General features: G+C 41.4%; 1 protein-coding gene across 5 annotated transcripts in view; it reads left to right on the forward strand.

The window, feature by feature from the left end:
- The first annotated feature begins 13,924 nt into the window (after positions 1-13,924).
- Positions 13,925-21,343, forward strand: part of sema6a (sema domain, transmembrane domain (TM), and cytoplasmic domain, (semaphorin) 6A) — a 103,423-nt gene continuing 96,004 nt past the window's right edge. For all 5 annotated transcript variants that reach the window (XM_069523540.1, XM_069523541.1, XM_069523543.1 and 2 more), the window contains exon 1: positions 13,925-14,339. The gene's annotated coding sequence lies outside the window, so the exon portion shown is untranslated. The remainder of the gene's footprint in view (positions 14,340-21,343) is intronic.

A 21,343-nucleotide genomic window follows, 5' to 3' on the forward strand; every position in this document is an offset into this window, starting at 1 on the left:
AGAAAACACAGGAATTTTTTACAAAAATTGAAGTTTTGTTTGAGTTTTAATGAGATACATTTGTAATTTGGTAAATTTAGTAAAAGGAATATTGTAAAGTCTAGTATTTAGTATGAATATGGAAAGAGCAGATTTTAGATTATGTTTATGAGACACAAGAGGGCAGTATTGAAACATAAAAAAAAATCCTCTGGTGGCAATTCTGTCCTGAACCAAGTCACAGCCGTTTAACCTCGCCCTCACACTTGGCTGCTGTAAAGTCCTACGAGAATTTGTCACCGCATTGCAAATGCAAAAATATGGTAAGAACAGTCAGAAACCACGGGTTGGCACAGTGTAAACGATAACATAAAATGTATTTTCAAATTACACCAACATAAATCTTGATTATCAAGTTTGGACCTCGCTCCAGATAAACCTGAACTGAGCCCTGTTTGCTCTGAAGGTTGAATCAGACCCTCCTAATGCATAATCCATGAGTTTTTATTTTTCCCTTGAAATGTGAGTTGTCTCTTTGATGTGCTTTGTGGTATTATTATAACCGTGGTTTGACGAGTAATAATGTTGATGTCTTGTGTGAGCTGTAATTACTGGATCTGGAGGTAGGAGGGCAATGCCAACATGGGCTCGGAGTTTCAGTGTGGCCATGCTTTGATGTTTCACGGGTGGGGGGGATGAGGAGAGCACAGTGAGGTGAGGCAGCTTTTCCAGCGGAGAAAATACCCACAAGTCCCTGAACTTTGTCTGACAGACAGTGACATTAGTAACCATAATAGAGTATAATGGCAAATAAAACAACTGTTCTTTTGAAGAGACTAGCCATTTAGCATTTGGCTTTAGTAATCACAAAATGATAAATAGTGTCATCGCAAAGTAATTATGTGTCACTTTTAAACAATCAACCGATTTCATTTCAGTGTATGTATGTAAAACTGCACTGAGATGGATAATAGTCTTTGTTTGCACCCAGTAAATCAAACCAGCTGCACAGCGCTGCATGATAATATTGTTTTTGTTGGTGCCATCTCTGCCAGACTTTCTGTGTTTGCAATTCACCAGCTCTTTCTCCTCTGTGCGATAATTTTCAACAGTGACCTTCGTCTGTGTGTAACGCAGTGACCTGAGTGAAAGTGTCCTTGGCTGTGAGCGCTGTTGAGTCAACTGGAGGTGTGTGTGTGTGTGTGTGTGTGTGTGTGTGTGTGTGTGTGTGTGTGTGGACCAGGTATTACTCATGTTGTGGAGACCAAAATCTGCTTATAACGTCACATTATTATATTATTGCTTTTCTTCCTTATGGGGGTGTAAAGCAGGTCCCCATAATGTATATAATCAAATTTTAAGTTGTGTTGTGTTTTAAGTTAAGTTTAGGTTTAGGTTAAGTTAAGGTTAGGCAAGTATTAAATATGATTAAGGTTAGAGTAAGTGTCCAGAAAATCCATGTGGGTCAGGTATTGTCATCTAAAGTCATGGAAATTGCTTATGTTTGTGTGTGTGTGTGAGTGTGTGTGTGTGTGTGTGTGTACTTTATGAGGACCATTTTGTGCATACACAGTTTAGCCAGTCCTCACTTTCTCAAAGTTCTATTAAAGGGTTAATACTTGCTTGCAGGGTTAGGTTTAGGTAAGGATTGAGCACTTGATGATGGTTAAGGTTAGGGTAAGGGACCAGGGTATGCATTATGCCAATGAGTGTCCTCGGTAAGATAGAAGTATGAGGTTGTGTATGTGTGTGTGTGTTTTTTTGGCTGTCAGCATGTGTTAAGGCCTGCGTACATCAGCGCATGTATCCATCTGCGCTTGTGCGTGCGTCATTGCACGATGTGTCTCTGGGTGTACGTCTCGTCGTCTCTGGAGCACAGCCTCATCCTGCAGAGGTGACTGAGAAACAACGGGAACACATAAATTACCAGCGGAGGAAGACGGGTTAGCGGGCAGGCGGCAGGATATCCCATCACATTGGGACTTCTGCTGCACCCACTTCCTGAAGCTCTTCCCAGCAGCCGGATCCAGCAAAAGGTCAGGAGGGGTCAAATAGGCCCCTCCCTCTGTCATTATCCTCCCATCACCTGCCGTTCTCTCCCTGCTGACAACAGAACTTGCTTTTCTTTTTCCTCTTGACACCAGCTTCAGCTCTTTATGGCCCTCACCCCCTTTTCTTTTTCTCCTTGTCTGACTCTGCCTTTATGATTTTCACTTTTTCCCCTCTCCCCATCTGTTCCCCAGTTCTTTCCTTTCATGGCGTTTTATTTGTCCCTTTTTTCTTTTCTTTTCTTTTTTTTTTTTGCTCTTTTCATAGGCCTGCATCACTTTCAATTTTCCCCTGTCATTTTCTCTCCCAGATACAGACAGCTCAGGGGTCCCTCTTTTTGAGACCCTTTGTTGAGTCTGCAGCTGATCCCTAGATTGCAACAGAGATAAACCCAGGCTGCTTTCACAGACAGACACGAGATTGAACCAGATTCTTTCAGAGGAGGATCTCTGGTGAGTTTTTAGCGAGAGAGGAGGACTGGTTGTGTACTGTGAGCCAGAGAGCTCAGTCTAATGTGTGTCAAAAAAATACAGCTGAAATCTGGGGCAAGTGGCAATGCAATATGGATGTTATATTATTATAAATATTTCATGATACACAACAATGTACTCTAGTAGAATAATGGGCAAGTATGGGTATTAAGTAAACTGAGCAACAGGGGTGATAATTTGATGTCTTTATTTTCCCTGTCATGAAAGTTTTTAGCCAAATCTGTCAACCATCTTACCAAAACATGAAAGCTGCTTCCAAACACGGGCAAACTTCATTCATTTAATTCATTTTTAAAGGGAGTTTTAATATTTCATAATAATGGTTCAATATTGTAGCAAAAGCTTCTTCTTTGAGTATAAAACTCTGCAAATTACTGATTTGTATCTCACATATCAGTTTTGAAATTCGCACAAGGAGTCTGTACACTGCAGATCTCCCCTTGTTTTTAGCACCAAGACGTCGTTCAAACACACACACACATATTCGAGCTGCATTTACCTCGGTGTGTTTTGACTTTCTTTGAGCTCAGGTCTCTCTTTCAACAGATGCTATGGCATCATTCTTTGTCTGGCTGCTTCCTCCTGTCTGTGGAAATGTGGAGTGAACTTGCGTAATGAGGAGACAAGAATATTTTTACATGATTTAAAGCAAGATCACAGAGCAGGCGTCCGAGAGCACATCTTTCAAATCACACACATCTGATAACAAATCAGATACAGAGTAGAGACACTGCAAATGAAAAGCACTTAGCACGAGAATCTTCTCCTCTCCAGTCTTAGGAAACTAGACTTGCAGAAAACATGAAGTCCACATCCATCCTTCCATCCATCCATCCATCCTTCCATCCATCCCTCCATTAATTTGTTTGTGTTATTAAAAACATAAATAAAAGTATTTATCTGGTGATAGACCATCCATTCATCCATCCATCCAGACATCCATCCATTAGGTAGACTGCTTATTTTATCATCCATCCATTAGGTAGACTGCTTATTTTATCATCCATCCATCTGTCAATCCATCCATCCATCCAGCAGGTAGACTGCTTGTATTATCATACCATCCTTCCATCCATCCATCAGCTAAACTACTTATCTTATCATACTATCCATCCTTCCATCTATCCATCCATCAGGTGTGCTGCTTATCTTACCATCCATCCATCATCCATCACCTATACTGCTCATTTTATTGTACTTTCCAATGAAGTTTATATCCATCCATCCATCCATCCACCTGTACTGCTGGTTTTATGAGGGTTGCAGGGGGCTTGAGCTAATCCCAGCTGACATTGGATGAGAGGCACAGTTCTGGTTCACCAGTCAGGACTAGTTTATATCCACGTTGCTTAAATGATCCATACTTTCAGTACATATTGTATCATTAAACACAACTCACTCCTCTGACCTCAAATTGTGAATCATATCACGTTCAAACCACTAAACTCTGCATATTCCACAACATCAAATTATATATAAGTATTAAAATGTGCAGTCCAGCATTTAATAGATATGGCAGAATGTTGTTATGGCTGTTGAATATACCTGTAATGGTTCTGGTTGGGTCATTATCCTCCATGATATCTGGTTATCTTCCATGTCTGATTTATGCTGCTTCTGTCAACCCTCACCCACAGTGACCCACATTCACTTTCATCTCACCCATCAATCATTCAGCAGTTCAAAGCCAAGGTTTGTCTATGGAGGAATGCAGAGGGCTTGATCATAATGACATTAATTCTCCAATGCAAAAAAGTGCCCGGTATTATGCATCGAAATGTGTTTTCACTGTGCGGATAAAACAGAATACGAACTACAAGACATCAAGAGACAAAGAGCGTGAAACAGATTGTTTTGACACTCGTCTTCGATGAGTAGAGAAATCCAGCTGTTATCAAGGCCAGCAGTAAATGCAAATACTGTTTCTTTCATGGTTACAGTCGGATTTCAACCATTCTTCCCCTGCTACTGTTTCATGGACCCAAGCCACTCAACCCAACCAGTGTCAAACGAACAGAATTAAAAAGACACTATTTAGAGCGACAGTAACGACAGTGATACCAGAATATGTTGTTGAGCACATATAAAAATAACATATATTTACAGATTAAGCAATGCAAAGACAGAGGCACATGGACAGACAGAGTAGGAGTGAGTAGGAAAGACAGAGAAATGGCCTCCCCTGAAAAATAGATGAGCACTAGGGGTGTGTAAGCAGAGGCTGGATGACTTATTCAGTAGGGAATGTGTGTACATGTCATTAAATCAGCCGCTATATCCACATCCAGCCGCCCAGGTGAGGTTAAGGCTGGAGCTCAGAGAGAATGGAGACGTCGGGGTCTAATCTGCATCTGGATTTGGAACTGGATTAACGGGCAGGGTGAAGACAGGTATAATAATATTGCATTGTAATAGGAACATCTGCTTTCACTTTGTATGCCACTGCAGTTGTTCCAGAGTGACACCATGCTTTACTGAGTCATAAATCAATTCCACTCAACACCTGATAGTTGGTAGGTGCATATAATTGTATATAATACAATATTTATAATATACAGTAGGTGACAGGGCCTTTGCTGTCAGGGCACCAACCCTCTGGAATAGTTTACCTGAGGGACTCATGTCTGTCTTTAAAACATCGAATGCACTTTTACCGAATGGCTTTTACTTAATTGTTGTTGTTGTCTTTTGCTCTTACTATTGTTTTTTTTATCCTTTTCTTTTGACATTACTTTTAAATGACTTTATCTGCTTTGATTTTAGTTTTTTCATTGTACCATTTTGATTTTAAATGAGATTGTACTCATTTGCGTTTTGTCTTCAAAGTTTTGGATTCTTGTTTTTATTTGATCTCTTTGTGAGGCACTTTGCGGAGGCTGCTTTGAAAGGTGCTATATGATTGAGTTATTATTATTAATTTAATTTACTTAATACAAGGTAAACAAGGATAGGTAGATAGATGTAAAGTCTATTTGTCAAACCAGGAACAGTTTGACAAATAGCAGTTGTACCTTAACTGACACATACATAGCACTGACAGTGGGATAAGATCATTGTATGTGGGCAGAGAATGGATGCATGATGAAAGTGAACTCAAGCTTGTCTCGAGTGAAGCATTGTGCGTCTTCTGACTCGGGGCTGTGACTGGGTTGTGGTTATGTTGTGAGAACAGAGCTTGTGCTAGGAAACTTGTGCCAACCTGATAAAAAAAAGAAACAATTTAACACTTGAGTTATCGGCAAACAAACAATAACACCCATCCTTGTGGCGTGCAATTTTAAATTATGTATGACATTATAACTTTAGGATGCCATGGAGTGTCATAAAAAATGTCTAAATGTCCATAAATGACATTTTTTAAATACTGTGTTTGAATAAAAAGAAATAAAAGAAGAATTTTATGAAAATAAAAACCTGGTAAGTGAACCACTCATCACCATCTTATAATAGATTAATGAAGAGTAATGCAGTGATATTGCTGATTGGTTATGTCATGACCCATTTTATTTACCTGGACCCTCAGTGGTATTCACTCTCCACCTAACAGCTTCATTTCCAACTGACGTCAAGCACCGCTCTCTATTCCCTCCTTCAGATCTCATCAGCTGCATGGTGTCCATTTGTGAGGTAGATGACGGTGGGGGGAGCAAGCAAAACCCCTCTCCGGCATACACACAGACACTTATACACACAAACACACACTTACACGCACGCACACAGAGTCCCTTCTGAGATTATGAAGACTATGCTCTCTAACTGTCACTCCTAGTTACAGACCTATCATGCAGAAATGATGACTTATTCATTGCTTTCATGCAAACCTGGATGCACAGAGGAAACTGAAGCTGGCTGGGGCGAGGCCCAATAGGCTGTGTATGTGTATGTGTATGAGTGTGTGTGTGTGTGTGTGTGTGTGTGTGTGTGTGTGTATGTGTGTGTGTGTGTCTGTGTGTATGAGTGTGTGTTTGTGTGTGTGTGAGTGCATGGTCTTATAGTACTTTTGCTCACTACGTCTAACTCAGCCACGCTTTACATCATTTTGCAATTACATGACACACACACACACACACACACACACACACACACACACACACAAGCTTCTTTAGGGAATACAGTATATGCTGACGTAGATGCCTCCGGTTAACACATGTATTCACTTTCAGTTTCTAAGGCTTTTAATACTTTTTGCAGTAGTCGAGTACATATTGATGAAAGGACAGAAAAGAAAGTATTTGACAATAAATACTCTTAAATAAAACAAGGCACTAATAGTGGCCAATATGCAACAATACAGCACTATACCAGCAGGTTAAGGATCATTAATGATAATGATAATGATGCACACGCCAAGGGTTCCCTACCTGTTGCCTATTCATGTCAATACTAAGAGGTGATAAAAGTGATAAGTGGTTGTTGTTATTTACGGTTTAAGAGAAATTAATCACTTTTCAATAAGGAATTGGTTCACAGCGACACTGCTTCAACATCTAGAGCTGATGGAGCTTTTTTAAGTATTACACTTCAACCTCAGTTTTTTCAGAGACCAATTAAAATAGTGTGAAAGTGTGATTTGTCAGCTGCATGGTGCTGAAAATGTTTCTTCCTTCCTGTGACACTTAATGATTGTTACTTCCTGTTGTCTCAAAATGATCTGTTCTCTATAAATTATCATAATATAAAAGTATATATATATTTACTATTGCTTTAATTACTATATATATTTGAAAAAGTGTATATATTATTACTTCAACTTGTTGTGCTGTTAGAACACCTATTAGTTCATATTGTCTAATGTCCTGAGTTCAGCTTACATCTGAGCTCAGTTTTAACAATGTTTGATGAGCCTCCAGTGGAAACAGCCTCAGGGGTTGTGGAGTGAGAAATGTACAGTGACAGCAGCTAAATAATTCACCTCTATCAAGCCTAAGTGCCTAAAACACAGCTGGGACACCTTTGTATACTGGTGAACAAAATGTCAGATGGTGAAACACAGTGGGGCACATTTTATGTCTGTATGCTCTGTGCACTTACTATGATCATTTATATCAAAGTAAATCTTATAATGACATGACATTATATGTATTCATTCGACCTGCTCTACACTGACTTGCAGTGATTTGGAGGTTTTGGTTACATTTCACAAACGGTACCAATTGAAATTCAGTTAAACATCCAGTGTGTAAGATGTAGATGAAACGAACAAAAGGGATCTATTGGCAGAAATTGAATGTAGAATAATCCTCATGATGTTTTCACTAGTTCGTTTCATCTAAATTGTACAAATTGTAGTTTTCTTTACCTCAGAAAAGGCTCTTTATATTCAAATACTTTATATTTACATGGAGGGGACCCTCTCTACAGAGGCCGCCATGTTTTTTACATTAGTCCAGACTGGACAAACTAAACACCTTTTGAGTTTTTATGACAATTAAAGTCTACCACAGTTTCTTTTATATGTTTGGAAGGAGAGGGTGAGGTGAGGGGTGTTCAGCTGCAACATGTAATTTCAACACTAGATATCACAAAATTCTACACACTGTACTTTTAAATGTTATTCATATAGTGCCACATCACAACTTTCATTTTTTCTAAGAAGAAAGATCCGGACTTTACAAAAGAGAAACCCAACAGTTCCCATGAGGAAGCACTTCACGATTGTAGAGAGCAGCCATCTGTCTCGACAGGTTGGGTTTAGAGGATAGAAATGGGGGAGAGAGGAGAGGTGGGTGGAAAAGAGGGGAGAGAAGAGAGAGAAGGGGAAGGGGGAAAATACTGTAAATAAAAATGCTTTATTTGAGAAATTCATCTTAACACAAATGATCGGTCGAAGTCATGAGAGAAATGCTATTTGGTCTAATTCTAAAATGTTATGTTTTATTCCTCTTTGTAAGGCTGGTGTGCAGAGGGCGGCGTCTTGTTGGAGACCTTGTTTGGAAACTTCTGGGCCAGGTGCTCCCGTCCTGTACGAAATGTCCTTCACTGGCCAGGACTCTCTCTCATGGGCCTCCTCAGTCACTAAGTTTAAAACATCTGGCAGCATCTGCCTGAAGGGCCTGTTGTCTGTTCTGTGTTTCTCTCCATTGCTTTCTCTTACATTTCTTCTCCAATTTTAATGACTGACTGTTTTTTTTTAGATTTGTTATTTAATGACGCTTGTACAGAGTCCAAAGAGGGAGGTGTTTAAAGATGTATTTGGGCCAGCCCCAGTGTCGATTACAAAAAAACAACAATGAGCCAATTTGCCTGTTTCATGGGCCGATAAGACAAAAACAAAATAGACAACTGCGTCAGCCCCAAAGGCTCGCCGGCCAGTATGGCAGACGGCCAGTCCTGCCCTGCTCCTGGCTCTCCAGCACATTTACGATTTCGTGATCACGTATCCAACATCTGTGTCATTCTACACACTGCACTCACGCATACTTGTACCCTCACCACTGACTTTACTGATGACCTCATCCCACAGTATTAGTTAATTATGGTGTAAATTATTTTCTTTTGTTCAAAATAAACAACATATTATTATTCAGTATCCCTAGAGCTGAGTCTTGTCAATATTTTGTCATTCATAACCATTGTTAAGGATGCATACTGACATGTTTTCCTGTTCCTCCTTCTTCAAAACAATTCAGCAGCTTGAAGTAATCAGACTGTGTCCTTATGCCATTGACATCCACAGTATACAGGCTTTTTTATGCTAAAATAATCTGAGCACATTATGAACCAGCTACTCTGAACCTTTGGGTGACTTTAACATGGCTGTACCACTAGCCTACTAAATTAAACATTGAGCAAAGTACCACTAGTTCTGCTGTAACTGAGCGTGTTTGTCCCTGTTCTGCTGCTGGAAATTCTTCAGACTCGTAATCCAGCGCTCTGAGCCTGAACAATGTTTTTCCAAAGAACTCACAGCATCAACTTTCAAGCCAGAAGCTGTGTAGCAGTGTCAGACTGGATCCTTGTAATCGCTGCTTTTCTGTCTGTTTTCTGCATGATGCATGAGTGGCTATCAATTATGACACGACAGAAAACGCAGAACGCAGACTATGAATGCAGATGCAGATGTTGTGCTCCCGGTGGTCACACATGGTTTAGCCATCAGCAGGATGTTCCCAAGAATTTTTGGATGTTACTTGTTTACTCTTTTCCACCTTACTTCCTTGGGGAATAAAAAGAAAACAGCTGCAGTGCCCATTAAAGCTGTAGGAGGGGAAGCAGCAGACAGACACACTGATTGGCCTGCAACACAACAATGGCTGTTCATTCCTCAGGTGTCGATGTGCTCCACAGGTGAGCTGCCTCCATTAGGGCTCCTACAACAGCAACAACAGTGGCACTTTGAACAAGTGATGTGATTCAGTGGTCCAGGTTAAAACACACAGCTCAGCAGGTTTCGAATAGAAACACTATCACATTCATTATATTGTGATGTGAACAACAATCCAGCAGGCTGAGAGGCCAAAAGAGTCCCACAGATACACAACACACTGTTTGTTTGGTTTGTGATTTCTTAACATGCTCGTTACAAGTGTAGAATTCTGTGGGAACTGCTGATTTGTGTTTTTAAATATGTCTCATTAATGTGTCTACTGCATGTACATACACTACACACAAAAAGACTTTTATATAGTCACTGGGTTTTTGCAAATGGGCCTTCACTTTATTTGTCTCTGATCTCCGCAGGTATTTAAGTCTGAAAACAAAAAAGTACATTTTACTCAAATAAAGTCCAATTTCGAGGTGTTTTTATTCCAGTATTTCACTCATAAGCTTCTTGAACTTTAATACTACACCTTCAGAAGGATAATGTGTACTTTTTACCTCATTACATGTATTTCACTGCTATAGTTACTAGTAACTTTGCAGATTTAACATGCAAAACACACAGTGGAATATAATATTCTGCTTTTTAAAGTACTTCACAAAGACCAGAAGATTGTTAAAGTTGGCTTCACTAAGTGAGTTACAACATCTGAATGCAGCTCACACAAGCAACTACTTCGATAAATTAAAAAAGAATAAATGTAATTATATGAAAATCACAACTGTGTATAATTTATTTTGATGCTAAACAGATTCAACTTCCTTAATTGTACTTAAATAAAAAAAATGTGAATGCTGGACATTTACTTTTAATGGGAATTTTGTTTCTTTTAAATGACTTGAATGGATACTGCTCCTAGCACTAGTGTGCTGCTGTATGTTGTCACAGTGTATGTGGGTGGAAAAGTGGGTGCTTACATACTATATATATATAAATCAATGACAGATGGGTTTAAGTCTTCGAACACATTTCATGTGCATGTGTGGTTGAGCATGGTTTCCTATGACTCCCTTCCTTTTACATAACTATTCACATATAGTATATTTACTCACATTCTATATATAAAGAAGCAGTGTCTAGTAAGCAGCTCCATGAGAGACACAGTTACCTTCTTTCAAAAAAGAAAACACTACAGAAAAAATCTAACTCATTATGGTTCATAGAATATTTCCTGTTTTCTTCTTAATCTCTTCTATCATCACACAACTGCTGATATTTATCATCGGACCCTTTAGAGGGGGCGGGACCTGTGTTCAGAACTACTACACTTCCACTGGAAGTATTCCAGTGTATTTAAAGATGATGCTGTAAATAAGCTGCATCTCAACCTCCTGATAACACACTGACACTCATTGAGCCTCAGTATTATCAATGAAATAATGTCACACAATGTTGATATAAGAATTTGAGCCTGTAAAGTCAAGGTGTGCCCAGTTGAGTTGTGATGCAGAGGACTGAGGGAGTCAGGGGTCTGAGGGCAAGTCTGCAAGAGGAAAGTAAAAAGGCTTGCAGAAGGGTGCAGAGAGACATGGCTACGGCTGAGAAGGAGGATTAACTAACTGATTGTCATTAGAGACTAGGAAGAGTTAGTAATTGGCTATTGTCTGATCAGCCTGCAGTGGGCCAGACTAAGGAGAGGGTGTCTTCAAACACCCAATGACAATGAAGAACACAGACAGAGGACGTGTCCCAACAACATAACATCTCTCCTGTCTATCATCAAAATATCCACTGTCAATCAGAATGCAGATCCTCAGGTACTGCAACAATAACTGTCCTAATAATAAATCATATGTCATTTTAGAGCAGAATGAGAAATTAAAGTTTTGCTACTTGAGGTACATTTTGTCACTTATATCTACTTTGTGAAGTGGGATTTTGAATTGAGGTCTTTCACTTGAATTGAAGTATTTTCACATTACACTGTCGGTGGTCTCATTGAGGATCTGAGCACTTCTTCACTACTGGTTCTCATCTACAGTGAGAAAGAAGAGAGGAGGGGTGAGGTGTCAGAGGCACAGGGACAAATGTGATTGGCTTCTGAAGTGCCCCTGTCTTGTCTTAAAAAAACTTAATATGACAGTTTGTTAAGATGTTTTATATTTTAATATTTGAGTACATGCTCGAACAAGGTTCACTTTTTAAAATAGAGCTATAGAATAGACATTATATATTATATTATATTATTATATATTACAGAGTACAAGTTCACTATTGTTTATCTTAACATTATTGAGCAAATTATACCCGGCCCGCCTCCCACATTGCACCAAGTGTGTGTGAGAGAGTGACAGAGAGAGAGAGATTAAATAATGTAACAATGGATTTAAGATTGTGTATGTGTGTATGTGTGTGTGTGTGAAATAAAAGTTTTATGGAAATGTTTCTCCAGCATTTGCATGATGATTGATGTTCGAACATCGAGATGCTTTTCTCGTCTGATTTGTGTGTCCAGTATGATTCACCTGCACATGTCGACTCACAGTAAACTTACACTCTGCCACATCTCTCGTGCAGAATTTTAATGAAGTCTAACAAGCCCGTTTTACATTACTGTTAGATGAGATGTACTGTCTGATATATGACTGCACTCAGAGGCAGTTGAGGAAGTGCATATACTTGCCAAGGATGTACATGCATTTGCATATTCCTCATCCACATTTTAACTCTTGGCACTTTGTAACAAGATATTTTTTAAAACAACCAGGATTCAAACTCTGCTTCAGTTATTATGTTCTCTCTCTCTCATGGATGATGTGCACAGCTCTCTGTGATGCTTTGATTGTATTACGGTAAATGAGTTTTGTTTTTAAAGCAAATTAAATGATAACAGATGAGGAAAGAGCTGGCTGGCATGAGTGCATTACTTTGTATTAAGAACAACGGTGTATGGTGTTTGGCATCGGGCCTGTAGAGGCAGCACTGTACTGAGCTGTTACTGTAACTAGACAGCAATGGTGCCTGACAGGCCACTACTCAGGAGCGCGCACACACACACACACACACACACACACATACACACACGCACACACCCTTGTCTCTCTATAGCGGTGAGGACACTCAGACATAATGCATCCCCTGTAGCTCATTACTCTAACCCTGAAAACAAATCCTGACCTTTAAACAACCCTTTCAGTTTGTGAGGACCAGACAAAATGTCCTCGCAATGATGGTCTTGAACAATAGTCCCACATAACTACAGAAAGACACACACACACAAACACTGTTTTCCCAGGTGGTCTGATATTATAAACCCCAAGCCTCACATATATTAACTCTGTTCCTCTGGAGATTTACTGCACATTCATACAGTATCCAGGTGAGATGTCCACACGTTTACGCTCTATAACACAATGTGTTTTTGTATCTGGGAGCATGTGCAAGTAGTTTGTGTTTGCAGGCCTGCAGTTTGTAATCTGACAAATTTGGCTTGAAAAAGAAAGAAATTATATGTGGAGCATGACCTCAGATTGTTGACTTTAATGTACCATGAATTTTAACAGCAACTTTTCCAACTTGTTTTCAGACTCAAACACCCGAGGAGATCAGAGACAAATAAAGGGACGGCCCATCTGCAAAAACCCAGTGACTATATAAAAGTGTTTTTGTGTTTAGTGTATGTACATGCGCGTGCCAGGGAGGACCACCATGGAAGGAGGGGCGGTCCTGAGTTAGGAGACAGGAGGCAGGAGACAGGACAGGACAGGACAGGCTTTGAACCTGATCATAGACAGTGCGCACAAAAGTGGCACCAGTAACGCGGGTGGCATGAAGGAGGACCCGCGTCTTTATTGTGTCCTCCAAATCACCACTGACAGATTCGCATGACACAGAGCCAGCAGACCAGCCACTTAATGCCATTTTCTATATTTCTTACAAATAACCTCTTGTTTCTTGTTTTCCTCTTCTGTTTTGAAAAGCTATTAATAGCGCGCAGGCTTTCTCCTTCGCCAAAGCGCATTCTTATGAAATGCCTCTGCGTAAAAATAGAAATACAGTTGGCCAGAACTGGCACCCATTGACACAATAGCTCCCGTTCCAGAGACGTAGCTCCTCCCTGTGTGTGTGTGTGTGTGTGTGTGTGTGTGTAGCGGGTGGGTGACAGCTGGGCTCGCTGCGCTCCGCTCCAGTCTGGTAAGGAGCTTCATCTCCAAATAGGATGACCGTCGGCTTTTGTGGAAGGTACTGCGCTCGTGCTCCGTAGCTAGTTCTGGGACACCCCGGGTTGCTTTCCATCCGTTCAGCTCCAGCTTGGGTTGCAGCAAAGCCAGACACGTCGGGTTTATTCTTTCTCTAGTTTTGGATTTCCGATGGATATTCCTATCTGAAGAGGTGTGATTTGAGCGCGGCATGTAACAGAAAGAGGCGCAGGAGAAAAGTAGCGCTCGTATTGTTGTTGTGAAACGTCTGAACTGCTTTAAAGAGCCGCGTCTCATGGATTACTAAAGGACAGAGCTGTGCATCCACTATACCGAGGTGGATCCATTCATGAGCTGAAGGTAAGATTTCTTTGTTTATTTCAAACTTTACGTGCGTCTTTCTCCGGAGCCCCGGAGGCTCGTTTTCTGCCGGACGACAAGTGCACACGCGGCACAGGATTACTCCATCCACTCAGGGTGATTTCGCGTATTTATATATAAAAAAGCATTCTGTACTTAAATCAAGTTATAAAGAAAATCAGAAAGTGCCAGATTTAATCAAATGAGAACAGCGATACGTCCCCTACAAGACAGACACCTTCCATCGATGTAAACAGAACCACATTTCCGTGCGTAATCCCTCTTGTGCTGTTTAGATATAAGGATTAAAGAAGTGTCAGTCTCAGAGCAGCTATGGCTGTTCACACTGAGCAGAGACTCAAGCAAGAACAATGTCCGGATCAGTCATCAGCAGGTTCATGGACGGAGAATAAGAAATGTGCTTGTGGGAACTTGACCGACTGTTGTCGTCCCTCTAACGGTGCGTTTTTGTCCCCAACCTCGCTGACCCTGAATGTGTTTTAAAAAAAACTACAGACACAAAACAAACAGTTTTAGATTTGAAATAAAAATGAGAGAGTTTATATGAGCCTATAATAACACATTAATGCCTGATTTGGGATCGAAAACGCACAAACACAAAAGTGGCACACTCCATTATTACAGTCCATGATGGGATTTTCATTTTGCCATTTATTTTCCCACGACTGAAAATTCAGAAATTAGAAAAGCAATTTACATTTAGACTAATATTGCAGTGTGTTTACACTCTTTCTTTCAAGGAAATGAGGCTAGAAACTTGATGTGCAAGTTAATTTTACATCTAGATTTTTATTGTCTTAACTGTTAGCTCTCTCTCTCTCACTTACACACACATGCATGCTCACACTGGCCATAGGGGTGCGTTCAGGGATCTCAGGAGAAGCAGAGTGGTCAATGTGGTCCAAAAGATCCAATGAAATGTTTGTAATTCTGAGCAGGAGGCAAAAATGCGTCAGTCTCTGAAGTGGGATTTGACCATCAAATCAAGTGCTGCTGCTTTAACGAGCCAGGATGAGGAGATAGAGGCCTCACAAACCACATCCAGCAGCCGGACTGCCAACACCCAGTCAGTCATTCATTCAGTCACTTCTCCTCTCCTCTCCCAGTACACCCCCCTCTTCCCTCGCTCCACCAGGCACTGGGGAGGGAAGGCTGGGAAAAGGGATTCAGCAACTCTAAATGTAGGATTTAGATTAGGAAGCGTGTGCAAGGGTGGTGATAGAAATGGATGAATCTAAAGAGTATTGAACTGCCCCCAGCAAAATGTGCCTCTCGTCAGCTGATTTCCAGCTGCAGCACATGGTGTTTTGGAAACATGATTTTATTATCAAGCTTAACACAATTAAAGGAATAAAGAAGACTCACATCACTTCAGCTCTGAGAGGAGACTTGGCTGTAATTCATGTCTTTCCTGAAATCACTGGAAGTGTTTGGTTCTCCTGTGCATTGCATGTTTTCATTTTTTTTTGCCATCACTATACATACTGTGCTGCGGATGAGACATGATGTTGAATGTAAAATAGCAGAATGTTTTACCTCTGCTCCTCCTACAATATTAGCCTCGAGGCATTCAAATGTCCTGGAGGCATTTTTTTGAGATGCTGCACGGGCTGAAAAATCCCCCCATGCTGTTTCATAAAGGCTACAACACCACAAACCAGAGTGCTAATCCTGTCTTAAAAAAAACACTTTATACATTGACATGTCATGATGCTGATACATGAATTACAGCATGATTTACCTTTGTGACAGAAGCCTGCCGCTTCTCTCTTCCTGGGGAGGCAGAACAGAGCAGAGCGACCAGAGTTGTTACTTGTATTTGGAGCAATGCTCTGCGGAGCGTTTGATCCGCCGATCCCCCAACAATAGCGATGGGGATGGCATTGTGTGTGACTGATGTGAATTTGTCACACTGTATGTGTGTTTGTGTGTGTGTGTGTGAGAGAGACAGAGAGGGAGAGAGTTAGTATTTACCTTTTGCTGTACAAATGCAGATGCAGCCTGAGTATAGTCAGCTTGAATAATTGATAAATGGCTTTGTCCCTATTCAAATGAATTGCCCCTCTTCTCTAAACAACGAGACAGGTCAGCTGATGTTAACCACTGGTCCTCATTCAGCCAGAGTCAATACCCAGCATTCAATATTGTGCGTATTTATGCATAATGCATATTCCATAAAAGCCATGTTTTATTGATGCGCGTCCTTGGTGTGTGGGCTGGTGTTTTTTGTTTTTTTTAATTAGAGTGTGAGAAAGCATCAAACCCCTCTCACTCATCTGCATGTGATTTATTGATGCTTAACCCATTTTCCAGTTTTCACATCTTTCTAAATTGCCACTGCTCCAATTACACTGCCTTAACGCTAAATCTGCTAGAGCGGTGGAACATTAAAAACACATAATCGTGAGCTTGAGTGTGTGTTTTAGCACATTTTGTTTTCAGGGATACAGGTCAGCATAATCAAAGACACTCGCACTGAAATGAAACTGTCCATCACAGATGTTACATGGCGCATTTACTCATTTTACTCAAGTTGGCTGCAATTCATCTGCGGAATTAAGCAAAATGAAGGAAGATGTTGTAAACTGATAATAAATATCATAGAACTGCTCCTCTGTGTAATCGCTTCTCCACTTTTCCTCTGCTGCTCCATAGCTCTCATTTTATTTGGTTACGATTTCCTTGACCCCCTGAAGTTGAACTCATTATTTGATAAACACCTTAAATGTGATCTAAGACACACTGAATAACATGCAGGTTGAGAGATGAAGGCAGCAGACCTGAGTCTCAATCTCATCTACCGCCTTAGTTGATATATTTAATTTTCTAAAAAGGCAGCAGCTTATTTGCTTCAAATTGGAACATTTCGCTTCTCTCTTTATAGGCGATGATAAATGATGTTCACTGTACAATTGGGATTTAATATAGCTCACTGTGCAGTATGGTCAAGTGTGCTCTATATTCACAGCATGGCTCATTGAAAATGTAATCTCTCGCTAATCACTTGCTTGAGCGTGTTGGTCCATGTTCTCTCTCTCTGTCCTTCGCACACACACATGCGTGGATCCATGGCCTTCCAGTTTCCACGTTTCGTTGTGTTGTTGGAGCTGGCTGCTGTCTCCCACTTAGCCTTAACCCTTCCGGCTCCCTAGAAATGACTCTCCATAGCATGCACAGAATTAACCGTCCATGTGTTAAACATTCTTCATACCCATTACATTAGCATAATTGATTGAGTGTGTTTTGTGTGCCAAGAACGCCAGAGGCATGAAGGACCAAGCAAAGGGCTTATTTCAGGCCAGGCGCCTCAAGTCAGCGGCAGAATTGGCTGAGGGTCTGTTGATGCTGTTGGTCCTTGGCAAAGCTTTGTTTTTAGAAATTAAGTGAATTACAAAGTGATAGGCAGCCCATCAAGGAGAAGGTTGTTGAGGAGCCAGACTTTGTCACATGCTCGCCACATGAGAGCTCATCGACAGAAACATTTTAAATCAGCTTATAACATCTGTCTACTCCTCATGGAAATGTTGTATTTTAAATACTTAGTATATGCGACATTAACATGCAGTAATACCTTTGTCCAGGCTGACTTTGGTGGCCTGTCATTACTCAAATGGAAAGGAAATGCATTTGCAGAGATAATCCAAAAGCTGCAGGACTTTGTGTGATTGCCTGGGAGATGGATGAATGACTGGAAAGGGCCAAGTCTTGTACTGCAGATCAGATGATGTAAATTGTGGTACAAAGCATAAAAATATGATGTCCCAGTTCCCGTCCTGCTGTTGTGCTTTTACAGGTGAGAGCAGCCAGCTGTGAGTCATGGAGACAGCCACAGGCTGATAAGATTCAATTGGGCCACATCCGCTGCCGTGGTAATTTGTGTGGTTACTTGTGCTTGTTGTGTGTCATGTGGACGTTAAGCATCAGGAAAACTCTGCCACCTCTTTGTTTGCCCCTTTAGCGTTAGCGCTGCCCTTAATACAGTGTTTATGTGTATATGTGAAGTGTGTACCAAGAAAACCACTGATGGTGGTCGATGTGTGTGAGTGTGTGTGTATGTTTTTTTTCCAAGATGGGGGGGGGTCACGAGTGTACTCAGTGTGTTTGCTCCCTGTGACTGTGCGTGCAGGTTTCCTGTATGGTGTTGTTCAAGTGCATGTGTCCCTCCTCCCCAGGCCCTAGCGATTGGCACTGCATCTCTCATCTATTAATCATAGAGAGCGCTTTCTCTCTCATTCCGTTGCCATAGTTTCAGGACCTGAGACAGTGTTGGGGTGTCTGGCTGCTTAGAGAGAGAGAAAGGAAAGGAAAGAGGTGTGACTCTGTAGGAAAGGAGGAAATGATAAAGGGCTAAACAGCGTAGCGAGGGGAAGGTGGAACAACTGAAACGGAGCAGAGGAGGAAAGAAGGGAAGTGATTGAAAGAGCGATGGTAGGGTAACACACTGAGCTGGTCCGCACCATGGATGAGTGTGCGTCAAGAACCAAAATGGATTTTTATTTCAACGGTGAACCCTGCTATCTCCCTCTGTGTGCGCATCTTTTCACTTTCTCTTAAACCCTTCTCTCGTTCCTAAAGAGAGCTGAAGAGTATTTTCACAGTAGGCATCATCTCATGAATAGCGTGGTCACGGGGCCGGTGCATCTCCAGTGTGTTACAGTACATTGAACGGCTGTTATTTCACCTTGCTTTACAATGGAAAAAACCTTCCACTGCGCTGAGATGGAAGACGGGCCAGGGCCTCCTGTTTCATGCTCAGTTGGATGTTTTGATGTTAAATCATGCTGAATTCATGTGTTAGTCAATGCTTGATAGCTATGGAAATCGACTATGGAAATGTCGGAGGCAGGGAATACCTTTTGCTATCAGCCGTCTCTCTATCTCCGTATCTTTGCGTTTATCTTTCCGTCTTTCACCGTTTCTTCCTTTCCTTCCCCACTTTCGTTCTCCTCCCTCCACATTTAGATTCACTCCCTTCGGTGCACAATGAACACTGAACATGCGCCGTTACTTTCAGAGAAGCAGTTCTTGTTTTGGCTTTAGGCTTTGTAGCTCCCATATGACCTCATAATCTCATTTGGGCCTTTTAATGGCTAACCATGCACTAATGTGGTGGTTGTATTATCGCCTTGTCTCATCACATCATACCCTGCTTGTGAGCATTTCCAATGGGAGCTTTTGGAGAGTAGGCAACCGGCAGCACTGTAATCATGGGATTTGCAGCACACACAACTACCGTTCCCTCAAATGCATGAACACAATTACACAAAAAACTCACTAATACACACACAAGAGACACATGTAAGTACACACTTGAGAGGAAGAGGAATAGAGAAAGCTTGGTCATTGTTACAGCAGCACACAAAGTAAGCGCCAATGGGCATAGAACCAAGAATACCTGATTGTAGACACTGTAATTCTCCATGTATGGACTTTCTGCAGGGGAATCACCATTAAGGGACAGGAGGACAAAGGAGGCAGTGAGAGGGTGCGTTTGCTCTTTGTGCTGTGATGGCACTAAGGTGCTTTTGGCCCTTTGAAGTGATGGGATTGCAGGTGACATCATAGCGGTGGCATTCTCAGGTGCAGCAGGTGAATTGATCCAAGGGGGGGAAGGGGGGAAGGTGTAAGTGTGTGTGTGTGTGCAGATCGGGTGTTTCAATGCTCCTGAGTATCTGTGGAAGCAGGCATGCATAGCTCTGTGTGTGTGTGTGGATATACATGTGTGTGTGTGCATCAGTCATCAAAGCAGAGGAAAGCCAGTGTGTAAGGTGATCTGTATGCTCATGGCAGAGCAGCAGTCATACCCTCCCAGAGGCTATAAGCCTCACTGAATGTGGAACAAGCCGCTTCTTCTTCCAAAGCCCCACTGCTGGTTTCTGAACATGTGCCAAACTAGACAGATTTAGTTTATTATAAATGTTTCTGGGTTTCCCTCACAGCAACACTTCTGGATAAATGATCTGTCAGCCGTGATATAATTTCACTCAACATAACATCGCTTTCTAATCTCGCGATGCAAACATTTATTAGCTGGCCCTAAACCTTGCCGGAATGAGCTCGGCTCAAACAAGCATCGACGGATATCCTAGACAGCAGGTAATTTGTAACAACCGTCCCCGGCTCATCTGACACACTGATGATGATGATAGATTGCTGCAATTGGCCCTGGGTGAATATTAATTATTTCCAGGTGACTGGTAAATCCTTACAATGACCTGTAGTTATTCTGACGCATAAACATGAATTGTAATAAGGAAAGATTTTTACATTCAGCCAAATGAAAGCAATTAAAATAATTTAGATAAGCTGATCAAGCTGTGGATGTTAGTCACTAATATCTGAAACCTCACACAAGCAACATTATTTTAGAGAATATTCACAATGGTTCTTAGGGAGAATAGATAAAAACAGGCGACTTGTGTTTCAGAGTTGGAAACAGTGTTGAGAAATCGGTCACAGTGGCTGGCAGACTACAAGTGATTCCCCTGAGGGTCCTCTATTTCACAATCCAATCAGGCAGGACTCTGAACAATATTACCTCTGTGTGTGCGTGTACATTTATTATTTGGCTAATGAACAAATTGCAGCCATGTGGCATAGCCTGGTGGCGTGGCTGGTGAAAATAGAAACACACATACACACACAGGCTCACACACCACACGCACAGCCACCGTCTTCCCCCTTTTCACCACAATACACACACACACATGCACACACACACGCCACAACCACAAGGCCCCCAGTGTTCTTGGCCCGTCTGACCATCAGCTCATGCGGAGCGCTGGGCTGGGAGTACTTATCATCACTCTGCTGAGAGGAGGCCTCACAAAGGCCCTCACATCACACACACACACACCCACACACCCACACACACACACACACACACACACACACACACACACACACACACACACACACACAGACACTGCTCAGGCTGCTGGATTGATTAAATGTATGGTGTGACAGCAGCCTGAGCTGACACT

Source organism: Paralichthys olivaceus, chromosome 4 (genome assembly GCF_024713975.1).
Source record: "Paralichthys olivaceus isolate ysfri-2021 chromosome 4, ASM2471397v2, whole genome shotgun sequence".
NCBI classification, from domain to species: Eukaryota; Metazoa; Chordata; class Actinopteri; order Pleuronectiformes; family Paralichthyidae; genus Paralichthys; species Paralichthys olivaceus.